Source organism: Cynoglossus semilaevis, chromosome 2 (genome assembly GCF_000523025.1).
Source record: "Cynoglossus semilaevis isolate Cse_v1.0 chromosome 2, Cse_v1.0, whole genome shotgun sequence".
Taxonomy (NCBI): Eukaryota; Metazoa; Chordata; class Actinopteri; order Pleuronectiformes; family Cynoglossidae; genus Cynoglossus; species Cynoglossus semilaevis.
Window position 1 is genome coordinate 12,788,038 of NC_024308.1, and position 13,311 is coordinate 12,801,348.

Consider the following 13,311-nt stretch of genomic DNA (forward strand, 5'->3'; position numbering starts at 1 on the left):
TTACACCAGTCACCCTGCTCAACGCCACACAATAACAGACAAGAACAGCGGAGACCAGGCTCCTTCTGATCGTGCTGGAGAAGCTAATTCAGCTGCTGCTGCTACAGTTAGCCATCTCTGCCTTTTTGTGTTTCTTTATTTCTTTTGAGTTTGTTTACAGTTTTATAGTGGGTTCTTTTCCAGTGTTTCCAGTGCTGAACTTTTTCTACAAATTCTTCTGTTGTTGCTATGTTACAGCGTGATTGACACAGCGCCACATACAGGCTTGGCATATGTACTACAGTGATTGGAGTTGTATTCTTCAGCTCCATTTAAATGCTGGCTCTCTGTAAATGCTCTGTATCTGGAGGCAACTGTAGATGTATCATATCGTATCGTATCGCATCGCCTCGTAACGTATTGTATCGTATCGTTGTCGTGTAAACGGGCCAAACGACAGCTACAGTCCTGGTGTCTGTGGTGGTGAAGGCTGCTGCTCCTCACAACGTCACTCATTTTTACACGTGACCTTTGACATGAGGACGAGCGGTTTTATCACCTGACTCATGATTAAAGTCCAGTTTGTCTTTCCATGGGAAGAAAACGTTTGGTTTTGACTGCAGTTATTGCCCAGTCCTCGCCCATAGCGCACACTTCGGCGTGTGAGGACGTCAGGCTGCCAGCTCTACTTTGTGAGGCTCTCACTGATCATGTAAAGGCACAAAGAGAAAGTGAAGGAGCCAAATTGGACTACGCCAAATGTGACGCCTTAAACACTGTAAGTACAGCCGCAGCTTTGGCCGTGAAGACGGCGTTCTAATTGAAAAGGAAAAAAAAATGATCAGGCTTCTGCCTGGCTGTTCAGTGGACAGCTGGTGGGTGTCGGCGGCCAACTCCACACCCAAAGACAATAGGCAGTCTCCATCCTCCTAATCTGTCTGTCTGTCTCTGCCATGGTCTTACATGCAGTACTACTAGCTCTCTCTCTCTCTCTCTGTGTGTGTGTGTGTTTAATCCAATAAAGTATGAGAGGGAGCGAAGGGAGAAGGAGACGTTTAATGCATCAGACTGGAGATAAAGTGGCGAAAACCACAGACAAGGACGAACAAGATGAGAGAGAACCATGTTGGAAAGGCCATATGGAAGGATGGAAGGAAGAGGGAGACACAAAGAAGGACAGAGGAAGAAAGTGTGAGGAGCTTTGTGGAAAGAGAGGGGGAGTTAAGGGAGGGGAGGGGAGGGGGTGACAGGATAAGGAAGAGATGAGAGCGTGCAGGAGGAGAGGGAAGGATGCCTGGCTTTTTCTTAGTCTTTCAAGTCACACTGATTTGGCACATCCAGTGAAGAAACTGAGCGGTTGCCATGGTGATGTGGCGCGCTTGGGAGAGGGAGAGAGAGACAGAGAGAGGGAGAGACAGAGGGAGAGAGAGCACACATTTTAGATCTGATATCCTTCACTGAAACATGTCTTCAAGGAAGCGGCCTACATGCAAAATGGAGCGCACAGACCTACACACACACACACACACACACACACACACACATAAATAAAAGTGACAGGATAACACCCCATGTCGCCCCAGGTGAAAAACACATTTTTAGAGAAGCTGATGCGTATCCTAAAACGAAGAAAAACAAAGTCGTTGACTAATTTCATGAAATCCAATCTTCTCAGGAGACATTTTTCTTTGTCAAACAAATTGAGCACAACATACCTGCAGATCCTACAGTTCCTAAACAGTAACAGTAACAAGTAACAGACAAAGAGAATTACATTTTCCAGACGCTCCAAACTGTGTAGTATCAGCATGGCAGGTAATTAAAATAAAATAAAATAAAATAAAATAAATAAATAAATAAAATGACAGGACTTTCTATTTGAGGAAGGTTATTTAATCTCCATATTTTGGCTAAACTAAAATTGAATTGTAAGTCTGATATTTATCTATATAATGTCATTTAATTGTTTAAATTACATGTAAATGTAATATAGAATGTAAAGGTTAGATATTCTTCCCAGCTCCTGCATCAAAATGGCTCAGACTTAATGTTTGGAAAATTGCTGGTTGAGAAAAAAAATAGTTAAAATATTTAGCATCACTGGAAACAAGATAAAAGAATAACGTTACCAGGAGGGAGAAAACAACAAGGGAAGAACACATGTTTGAATTTTGGAGTGAGTTAAAGCCAGTTTGAAGGACGAAGACAAGGCAGGTACGTAGTTAATGTTCTGTGTTGAAGCAGCGACGGTGAAGGTCGTCAACTTTTCTTTTCTCCTGCTCTCACTGAAAAATAGCCGGCAGCCCCCTGATCTGATTATCTGAGGCTACAGGCTGCTGTCGGCAGAGTGAAAACACACTTCAGACACAATCTGCAGCAGGACAGACAGTTTAGTTATGGACGAATGGAGCGCTGGATGAGGACAGGACCGAGTCGCTCCCTTTGTTTTGCCCCCCGCCCCTGGCCCCGGCCCCAGTCTTACATGGAACTGTTGATGAGATATTTACTTTGAAGAAGTAGAAGTAAGAAGTATGAAGATGAAGTAACTTTACATTATATACAGAGTGTAAAAAAACGGTGTTTTTGTCCAGTGTTTGTGGTCAGTTTCTCCTTCATGTGACCTGATGCCCTCACCAGATCAGATCAGTGTTCACAGCAGAACTCATGCTCTGTTCAAACAGTGCCAGTTCACTGACCTCTGACCCTGAGCCCACACTGGCCTCACATTAGCAGCAGGCATCAATCCTGTGCTGTGCCCTGACCTGAGTGTAGAACCACCTTTTACTGCTTTTTTTCCCTGAGGTTCTTTGACCCCACAGCTTCCTCCTCCAAGCTCTTCCACTCTTCAGAGATTCTAAAAGCTGCACATCCACATTTCACTCGAAAGAATGGAGCCAGGATGGTGTCAGGTGGATGATGGGATATAGGGTTTAGTGATTTTTATTTCCCTGATCTGAAATATTTATTTGAGGACTGTCAGAATGAACGCATCAACGTTTACTCCCATTTGAAAATACGTTTCCTGCATCAATAATAGTTCCAGTGTCTCGGCACGAACAAACACGTCAACAGTTTTTAGTCAAACTGACTAAAGTTAGCGGAGTTGTTTTTTGTGCTCTGTGCTCAGAAACACGAAGGTCTCATTTTTAACTCCTCCTGCAGACACTCTCTCCAGGTGGATGGTCATGAAGAATGGAGCACAGATGAGGAGGCAGCCGGGGGATCCTCGTTAGAATCCAACCATATGGTCAGGAAGAAGAGACGACCGTTCTTTTCTACAGTGGGAGACACTGGGACAGAAAAATAGTCCCAGTTCAACCACAGTTTTATTACGGCAGACGGACGTGATCTACTAGAGGCGGTTTAATGTGCAAACAAAAAGTATTTTGGTACTTTAGCGCTTACTGGCATCGGGACATTTAATTTGGCACAGCTGCGTCAAACTTAAAACAACGACTCTGCAGCAGCGGAAGTGACATCATCCTGTCTACAGGAAGTACTTACAGTGGAATTCCATCTGGTACAATGCGCTTTCGGTGTAAAAGCTCTGCTCACTTTCTGTCCAAAATATTCTTCCGTATCTTACTTTATAATGACCAGGTGATTTACTATCAGGAAACCTGTGGGTGGGTTTGGCCACCAGACCTCAGGTAGCAGTTATTTGTATCCGTTGTAAACCGCGTTATCTCAAAAAGTCTCCGGTCATTCCATTACACTACACACTCTTGTACAGTAGGTGATGGTATCCGCTTAAAATGTTGGTTGTTACCCACTATTAAACCCAGACCTCAGGTCCCTACGTAGCCTAAGTGACATTCAGGTGTTAAAACAAAACGTGGAAAGAACTTGTTCCACAAACACCAGCGTTCCTGTTTACCAGTGTTCCTGTAAAGAAAAGAACTCTTTCCAGTCCCTGTTTTTTTGTCTTGTTTCATATATTGACAGTTAACCAGGTCAATAAGACCAGACCAGTTTGACTTTTAATCAGAGGAGATCAATGGTGATCTGCAGTGTTTCCGGAAAGAAATGTGACTTTTTTCTATTCCGTTATTGAAGAGAACAATTTCAGTTGATGAGGTTCACAGACCATTGGAGTTGATGATGGGATTTTACAAGAGTTCTGACAAAGAGAGGATCAGTGGATTTGGTCACAGTTTGTCTGGAGCTCATTTTGTTAAAAAAAAAGTGATAAAATCAAAAAATCGGGAATTAAATTGTATTGTGAGTGTTTCATTACATCCCTGTAATCAACATGTCTCAACTCACAATGTCAAAACTCATCATTTCACATTGTTGAAATATGCCTTGTCTCAGCATTTAAAAAACAAAACAAAACAAAAACTCTGGGACGTTCTTATAAAAACAGTGAAACACCTCAAGTCACGGTGTTAAAAAAAAAATCCCAGGATGTTCCTAAAAACAGTATTAAAACACACTGTCACAGCACAGCTCCTGCTCTGCTGTTCTACAGCTAGAGGTTAACATTGCCCTTGGCAAATCATTCCAGCCTGAGTTTTTTTCAAAAGCTACTTTCCTCCTGGTTTACAGAAAACAGTAAAAAGGTAAACAAACAAAAAAAAAAAAAAGAGAAAGAAATCAGTGTTTTTCCTGGTGTTGCTCCTGTTGTTGCGCTCGGCTGCACCTCCTTTTGTTCTTCGGCAGTCTGTCACATGTCGGTGAGAAATGTTGGAGAAAAATCTTTGCAGGCCTTTCAGACGCTGCAGGTTCTCTCTCTGTGTTTGTGAGGCTTCGGCAGTCAGCGCTAATCAAACCTTTTGTTGTTTTGTTGAACAGGAGCTGCAGCTGGACCGGCGTCAACAAAACGGAGCTGTCGTCGCGAACTTTTCCCAGTCACAAATTAAACGACTCTTAGATTCACTGGAATTGATTTTTTTTGTCCGTCACCGGAAAACAACCTGCTGGTTTTTCATCTCTTTGTTGATTTCAATTTTTAAATGAAAGTGAAAGGGTGATGCGTTCAAGGCATGTGAGGAAGAAGAAATATGGCCTTGTTTATCATAAACTTAGAAGAATAAGAGAGAGCACGATGAAAAATGATTGGACTCTAAACTAATATCCTGACAACAACAGTGGCCAGTGATCATTTTCAAACCGACAGCTGTCGCAGCAGGAGTGATGAAATAAACAGTAAACAAAGGAGCTGCACTGATAATAAAAAACACCAGCGCCATCATACAGTACGCACATGTCAGCAAGGCTTCGCTCACAGAACCACCCTCAGGTGACTCACTTCTGTTTTTACCCTCTCTGTGTCGAGGCAGAACTCAGATCTAATGACCTAATCTGCCTCCGAATCATTGATGTTTCACGACAGAACCTGTTCCCAGATCAGCTGCACTGTGAACCTGATATAAAGACAATCACGTGATGATCGTCGTTTGAGGTTCTGCTGTAATTAATGCAGCCACGGTCATCTCTATATAAAGATGGACATCGCATGACTTTAGAAGTAACTACATCTGAATGGAAGTGAAAGGAAAACTACAGTACTCTCCATATCTAGGTCTACTTTACCTACAGTATCTGCCAGATACTACCTTCATTTGTTTGAATGTTTGCCAGACACTTTTATCCAAGAGCTTACAAGAGGAGGATTGACAATTAAGCATGTGGTTCCTGAACCCAGGACTCTCTACGCGGGCTAACCGCTACACTATGGACCCTCCTCTGTTCATCTAGGCAGAGGACGCAGTGACAGACAGAACAATAAAACCACAGTTGGCTTTAAAAACTAAAAAAATATGGAGAGAAACTGAGAGCTGTTGACGTGTGTGTGTTTCTTCAATTCCTGCGAGTACATCTGCCTTGAATTCAACTAAACACGACCCAGTTTCACACTCAGTAAAGTCAACTGTAAGGTAATGGAAACCTGAAGATCATTATATTTCACGATATATTTTTTTCGTGACATCTTTGTGTGGTAGTCCGAAGCTACAATTTGTCAAAACGACATATTCAAATCCACTTTGAAAAACGTGCCATGGGCAATGATATTTTCCCCCTACGTTTTCCCCCCTTCTCTGGTAACTGCTCTTCTAAAGCACTTCATGTACAATAATTAATATTATTATCAAGAAAAAAAAACATCTAGAGATGGGATTCTCAAACAGGTTTGAAACAGTAGCAGGTCAGGCTAATCTCTGCACCTGGGAAGAACTGCAGCCTGGTGTGAAGCAGCACTTGTATGTTTCACTTCAGCGTTACATTGACATTTTCTACACGCGCAGCTCTGGTGATGTTCATCGAAAAAAAAAAACTGCAACTGCTAGTGCAGCGACCTTTCTGTGGGATGAAAAAACAAGCTGAGAGGCATGTTTTTTTTTTTTAAGTATGGTATTTTTTTTTGTTTTGTTTCTTTCCGTGCACTCTGTTCCAGTTTCTGCCTCTGCCTTTTAGTTTGGAAGTTAGGAAAAAAAAAACCCAGCAACCACCCAGCCTCTCACTGCTTCATTACAGCCTCATAAACCTCAGAACTCACATCCATATAAACGACAGTTGCTACTGGAACACAACTGCTGACACAGAAATGATATTTATAATTCCATAAAACACAGCACAGTTAAAGCCCTCATTTATTCGTTGACATCTAAACTTGATTCCTAATCCTTAGTTTTTACGCCAATCATCAGAATTACACATTTCTGACTTTACCATTGTGTTAAATCACAGTGTAGGACAGCAGTTGGTGAAACCCCCCCACCCCCGCTTGAATTTCCCATTCTGAGATTTGTCTTCATAATATTGTTTAAGCCGTGTTCATAGCGCCCCCTGCAGGTTATCATTCCATCACATGGCTGCATATAGAGACATACAGTCATTTAGTGATCTATAGTGATCACTAAGTGACGGAGACGGGGCAGGAGGGTCAAACCTTGCCATAAGATAAACGCACCAATCACATTGGCCACCAGGTGGCCCCGAACCTAAACCTGAGCCTCTGAATTTGGGTGTCAGTGTAGTCAGGACCAGATGTTATTTTGGACTAGTGGTGGACCTATTGGACTAGGGGTTTTAAATAACGTCAGCTATGGTCTTCAGTGGATGACAAATACAAGTACAGCCACCACACACACACACACACACACACACACACACACACACACCTCACATGTTGAGCTGAATGCAGAGAAAAACAAGTCAGATAAATTCACAAATCCTCCTCCTACTTCTATTTCGCTCTTTTCTTCACTCACTCACACACTCTCTCTCTCTCTCTCTCACACACACACACACAGCCATGCATACACACACACAATAATGTACACACGCACACACACCTGCTCAGGGGAGATAAGTGCTAACGCCATGAACAGAGGCAGCCAGTAAAGTGGAAATGTGCAGCGCTGCTTTTCTTCCCAGTCTCACTGCTCCACTGCTGAGAGCTCTATCAAACCACTGACTCCACGTCTGCCCCACATTTTACCTGCAAATTGCAAAACAACCCCATGAAATATCTCCAGAGGGAAGATGCTGGGCCGCAAATGGCAACAGAATTTTGAGGAGCGAAAAGAGAAATAAATAAATAAATAAAACGTACTGAGCTAACGTTCAAGAGGCGTTTTATAAAAAGCAAATGACAAATGTCAGCGTTTCCATAAAAAAAAAAAATAAAAAAAATGACATGCATGTTTTTAGGCGTTCTCCAACTGTGATTTGGCTGCCAGGGCATTTTTAACATTTATTTACAACATTTTTACACAGCATGTCAGTAAAATAACTGTACAACAAAATATCATTTTTTTTGGCTGAGGGAAAGAAATCTTTAGAGCTAATCCTGTATAATTTAAAAACACAGCATACATTTCAATTAAAACTGTTCTATTTTATATTCTGTTTTGTATTCACAAAGACTTTTGCTGACATTCAGGTGTTGAAACAGAAAAAAAAAATCACACATCAAGGTGTAAGGAGTAGGCTGCGATATCGCTAAAAGTCACTGGTCATACCAAGACACTACACACTCTTGTACAGTAGGTGGCAGTGTACAAGGCTGAACAACAGCTGCTGTTTCACACGTCTGTGTCCTCAGACTGGACAGGAGTGACAGGTCTCAGGACATTTGTCTCCCCCTCCTCCATCACTCTCACCCACTGTCTTTCCTTTTTAATGGATTATTCTGCAGTGGGCTGTGAGGGAGGGGGAGGGGGGGATCACTTTTACAGCCTTAATGAGCCGCATTTGGCATCTCATCCTAAATGTTATACAGCCTCATTATAAATGCACTAATTCTATTATCTAAAGAAAATATCCTCATTTTTTTTTTTTTTTTTTCAGCGGCTGACTTCTTTTTCTGTTTCAACATATGGAATTAAAAAAGGCTGAGGGCATTAACGGAATTTTAATGACTGCGTTTCCCTTCAATTAAAGCAGTTCTTGTTTCTGGTCAGCAGCACTGCTGTTTATCTTTAGACTTAGTTTTTTTTAAGAGAAAAAAAAATAGATACTGAATTACTGTCCATGGACAATAGTATTAAATGAATCCATCTGTGTTTGTGTGACCAGTATCTATGGTGTAGAGCGGCGGTTGATGTTGGTCCATGAAACTAGAGAAGTTAATTGTACACAGAGTTATTTAAATAGAAATTCCAGCCATTCCTGTATGAAATCGATACCAGAGTGGCTGGAATTTTTTCTGTTCTTTTTTGACATCAGAAATACAAACGGCTGTGGGACAGTAATAAGAGTGACCACAGCCAGATGTTTGAAACCCCTGAGCGTGCTCATCTTGTCACCATCCTGCAGACTTTCTGAAGTCATCACGTTTTACTGTCTGTCTCTCAAACAGTGTGAACTTTTTACTCTGTATTTGGGATAAACATCGACTGTTTGCCTCCACCCTCTTTTTGTTGTATGCCAACGGCGCCACCTTTGAATAAAGCGTTAACACAACTACTGTTTGTTTGCACCAGTTGAGTCGTTCGGCTGAATAATAATTCATCACATTGCAGGTGCTAATTTTTACACTTTGTCATTATTTCTTATTTTCCACAAACATCATGTGGAGTTTTATCAATGCGCTGCGTTCGTGTGAAAATGTTTCTGAACGTTTCTTCTGCAGGAAATGTGATGACAGCCGGCTGACAGGAGGAAGAATTCCTTTTTTTCCTGCTGTTTTAAGCTGAACAATGTGTGAGGAGCAGCTGGAGAATAAGACTGAGGAGGAGGATGATGGAGTCTCTTCAGTACATCAGGTCCAAAGTCTGGTCTTGGATGTGTGGCCCAGCATTAATATTAGTTTGTTTAAAATGTTATTCATCTTCTACTGATTAACTCCTGTCAACCTCCAGACAAAGGGAAATCCCAGCAGCCATTGGATGAGGGCGGGGCTACGACCGCTGGACAGTTTCCTTTCAGTTCAGTTTGTTTCAAAGAACTTTCTGCAGGAAGAAAATAGTTTCCATACAATACATCTCTCTACTAGCGTTTTAGTAGAATATTAATTCAAATAATGTATTCACACCAACTAACGTTCACACTTACATTCACACCTGTGGTCAATTCAGACTTAACAGTTAACATGATACAGATGATATAGTGGGAGCAGCTGGACTACTAATGTATCATGTTAACAGTTAACATGATACAGATGATATAGTTGGAGCAGCTGGACTACAAGGTAAAACAAGGTTACGAGGCCATGACCTGCTTCTTGGTCTAGTCTAAAGACTGAAATTCAGTTCTGTTTAAATGTCAGTTTTTGGGAAACAAAAAAAAAATCATATAGAGATGGCACCAGGTCATGACCTGCTTCAAACAAAAAAAAAATCATATAGAGATGGATCCAAACCACACAGCTTCAAATGTTTTCACTGAACCTTGGTTAGAAATGTGACTTTTGCTGTGATTGAAATTGTTTGAGGGTTAAATAAAACCCTGATCGATAAAGCCTCCAGTTAAAGGACCCCTCAGACGACTATAATCTCTGTCTTGGAACCTTTTGACTGGGCAGCAGACACTAAACCCTGCCACAGTTCCAGCATCTTGTTGCCTACAAACTTCATCTGACCTCTGCAAACTTCAGCTCCACATTGACAGTTTTAAGAAGATTCCGGAGATGCCGTCACACGAGTCTTGGTGTGAGCAGACAGGTTCTAAACCCGTTCACACTCTGGCAGCAACGGCGGCCATAAATTGTCAATTGCTTTCCACATTAACGTGAACACGTGACGGGCCGCCTATATGTGGCTAGCCTTTTAGCATGTGAAAGAGTGACATGACAGGTACAAATTAGCATTGGAGGTGGAAGCGGAGAACACAGAGCAGAGCAGAGAGGATTAGGTTCACGTGTAATGTTTGAAGTGCAGTGATGTTGGCAGCTCCTGGCACCACTTCCTCCTGATTGATGTTGGAGTAAACATGCTGCTCACTGTCAGAATCACGTCAACAACTTTATCCCACAGCTGCTCAGCAGCCTTTCTGTATATGTTGAAGCTGGAGGATGATTTAAAGCGGATGTTTTATGTTACTTTTATGCAAATCAACACAAAATGTTAGTAACAAGCTTTGGTTGAAAAAAACAAAGGACTGAGCTCAGCTTTAATCTTCACACTCCCTTTTAAGCAGCATGTGCCTGACGAACACAAGAGCACTACGGTAGCATATGCCATTCTGACAGGTATGGTAAACTGTCAGGTCACTGGAGAAGAAGTTTCTGAAATAAATGTGGGATCCACGTACGAGCTACTCAGCGCAGGGGGTGGGTTTATTAACTTCCTGTTTTTCTAAATCACAAAGCAGGTGACAAGGGAACAGATCATTTTTCTGAGACCGATTTTCAGATTTAGTCAAATTATAAAACAGAAGACAGACAGTAAAAAGACACAAATACTGTATGTCCACAAACTGCTGACAAAGTTAATGTGACATAACGTGTCCCTGCTCCAAGCAGTGGAAGACACTGAACTGACATTTAAACTGCTGGTAAAAGCAGTTTCACACAAAAGTTGATGCAAATATATGAGACAAAAATTGCAAAGAAAAAAAAGAAAAATCTTGGAAACTTTAGGACAAATCTCTTGAATTCAGCTGAAAGCTTGTGCAAGCTGCAATGATTAGATATAGTTTTAAAATTAATAATTTGTGAATAACTTCCAGGGACATCTGCTGGCAAAGACCTTTATCGTTCCTCTCCAGACCCTGAGGAGTTCCAGCCACTGATTCTGAAGTGTGCTCTGTGACTGTGCAGTAAAGCTCCGGTTCCCCCGGTGGCAGAAGGGTGACGTCGACTTTTGATTTCTCTCCACTCTAATTCTAAGTTTTTATTTTTCAGATTTTAATCCAAAAGGCCAGATTTTACATCCTGGTCATTTAATGTGACAGAAAAAAATGAAAGTGATGTTTCTGAAACGCCAGGATCATTAATTTGTCCATTTTTTTTTTGGCAGCGCTGGATGTTTTATGGCTGAAAACAACTGTTGTGACTCTGCACAGCCGAGTCATAATGGCCAATAACACCAGTGCTGGAGTGGACCAAACTGCACACTTCAACACTCAGCGGCTGCTGAACAAGTACAGTGAAGCAAACAGAGCATGACCAGGACACATTTGGAGCCACTTCAGACAAAGAGGCGTTGAAAAAAAAAGTGCGAGTCTGCAGGAATGTTGGAGAAAAGCTGCAGAATCGAAGTCCGGAAGAAACAGTTGTCTCTGCTGTTTTTTTTTTTTTTATTTGTTTTTTTTTAACAGGGCTGATGAAGCAGATTGTCTGTAAATTTAACATGGGCTTTTTTTTAAGCCACATGCTCCTCCAGGTGTTAGATAGTCTGTGGTTGTTTCTGATATGGGCCACAGGGGCATCTGCTGAGGGGGGCATCTGGTCAGTGGTCGGCAAAAAAAAAAAGAAATCACAAATAAAACATGCTTATTTCATTATTTGATAAGGCTATCAACTAATCATATACTGTAGATGCAGCACAGAGGTACATTTGACATGGTAGGATATTGATATACTGTAGATGCAGCACAGTGGTACATTTGACATGGTAGGATATTGATCTCTGCTGGTACTTTTTTTGCTTTATATATGTGAGGTAATAGTATCTACAATGTGATTTTTCAACTGAACACACTGCTGTATTATTACATATGAGTAACAATAATAAGTACGGCGTCAATAAGTACTGCCAGTCATCACAGTGGTATTAAGGTATAACTGCTGCTGAGTGTACTGAGGTACATGCTCTACTCTATTACTTTTGCTGTATTTTTTGTTAAATGAAAACTGTTAAAGGTCAAACTGTGCAGAGGAAAGCATTTTTGTTTTTTAAATATTTCTATTAAAGTACTTGCTGAGGAAACTCAGTATAAAAAACCCAGACCATTTATACTTTCTTCTTCCTGTCAGGATGTTGAAGTGTTTTTGGGCAGGAAGCCCAAGTTCTCACAGAAATCTGTGCCAAAAGTGTGAATATGTTGTAAAGTAAAGCACTGTGAGTGGTCATTAAGACCAAAGAGGAGCGTACTGTAGTATAAATACTGACATCAAGTATTCCTTCATGTGTACAAATGACTGTAGAACACTATAAAAGAATAAAAGAAAAACATTCCCAAAAATATTCCTACACTTATTACACTTCGAACAGAAATAAGTGTTGACAGTCCAGGTACAGACCACAGGCTCATAATCAGGTGATGATAATGAATATTTAATTTTAAATTTAATTTAATGTTTTTGAATTCCATTTGGATTTGGAATATTGAATACTCACGCGGTACAGAATTATTCAACTTTGTTTCTACCCAGTTGTCACAAAATGTGGGATTTTCTGTAGGGATGTCGGATATAAAATTTTTACTGATATCCGATATGTCGATAGCATCCACACACTCTGATTCCGATTTCAACCGATATAATATAACTAACTTTGACCTTCAAATGTGGCCAAAAAAATCTGGGGACCCACAGTTTAGACACAACTGAATTACTCTTGGAAGCACATTTCGTTTATCCAACCAGGAAACTGGAGCGACGGAGAGACCGAGACACGAACACAAAGACATACGGATGTTGAAGACGCGTCTATTGGATTTAGATCCAAACTGTGTGGAAGTCTATTGTTTAACGGCTTTTGGAAGTCTGATCTCCAGCGCTCACAGTGGCAACGGCTGAATGGGTGAATAAAAGTAAACAGGAAGTGAACTTTGATGATTCTGTTGTTTCCTGTCGTGAACACAGCGCCACCTGTTTTGTGTGTGATGTGATCTGTTTGCACATCTTTGTTCGCCTTCACGTTCACGCTCCGTCAGGCGTTAATGTCAGTTGAATTGAAGGATTTTAATGACTTCTGGATGTTTGTGGTCCGTTATCACATG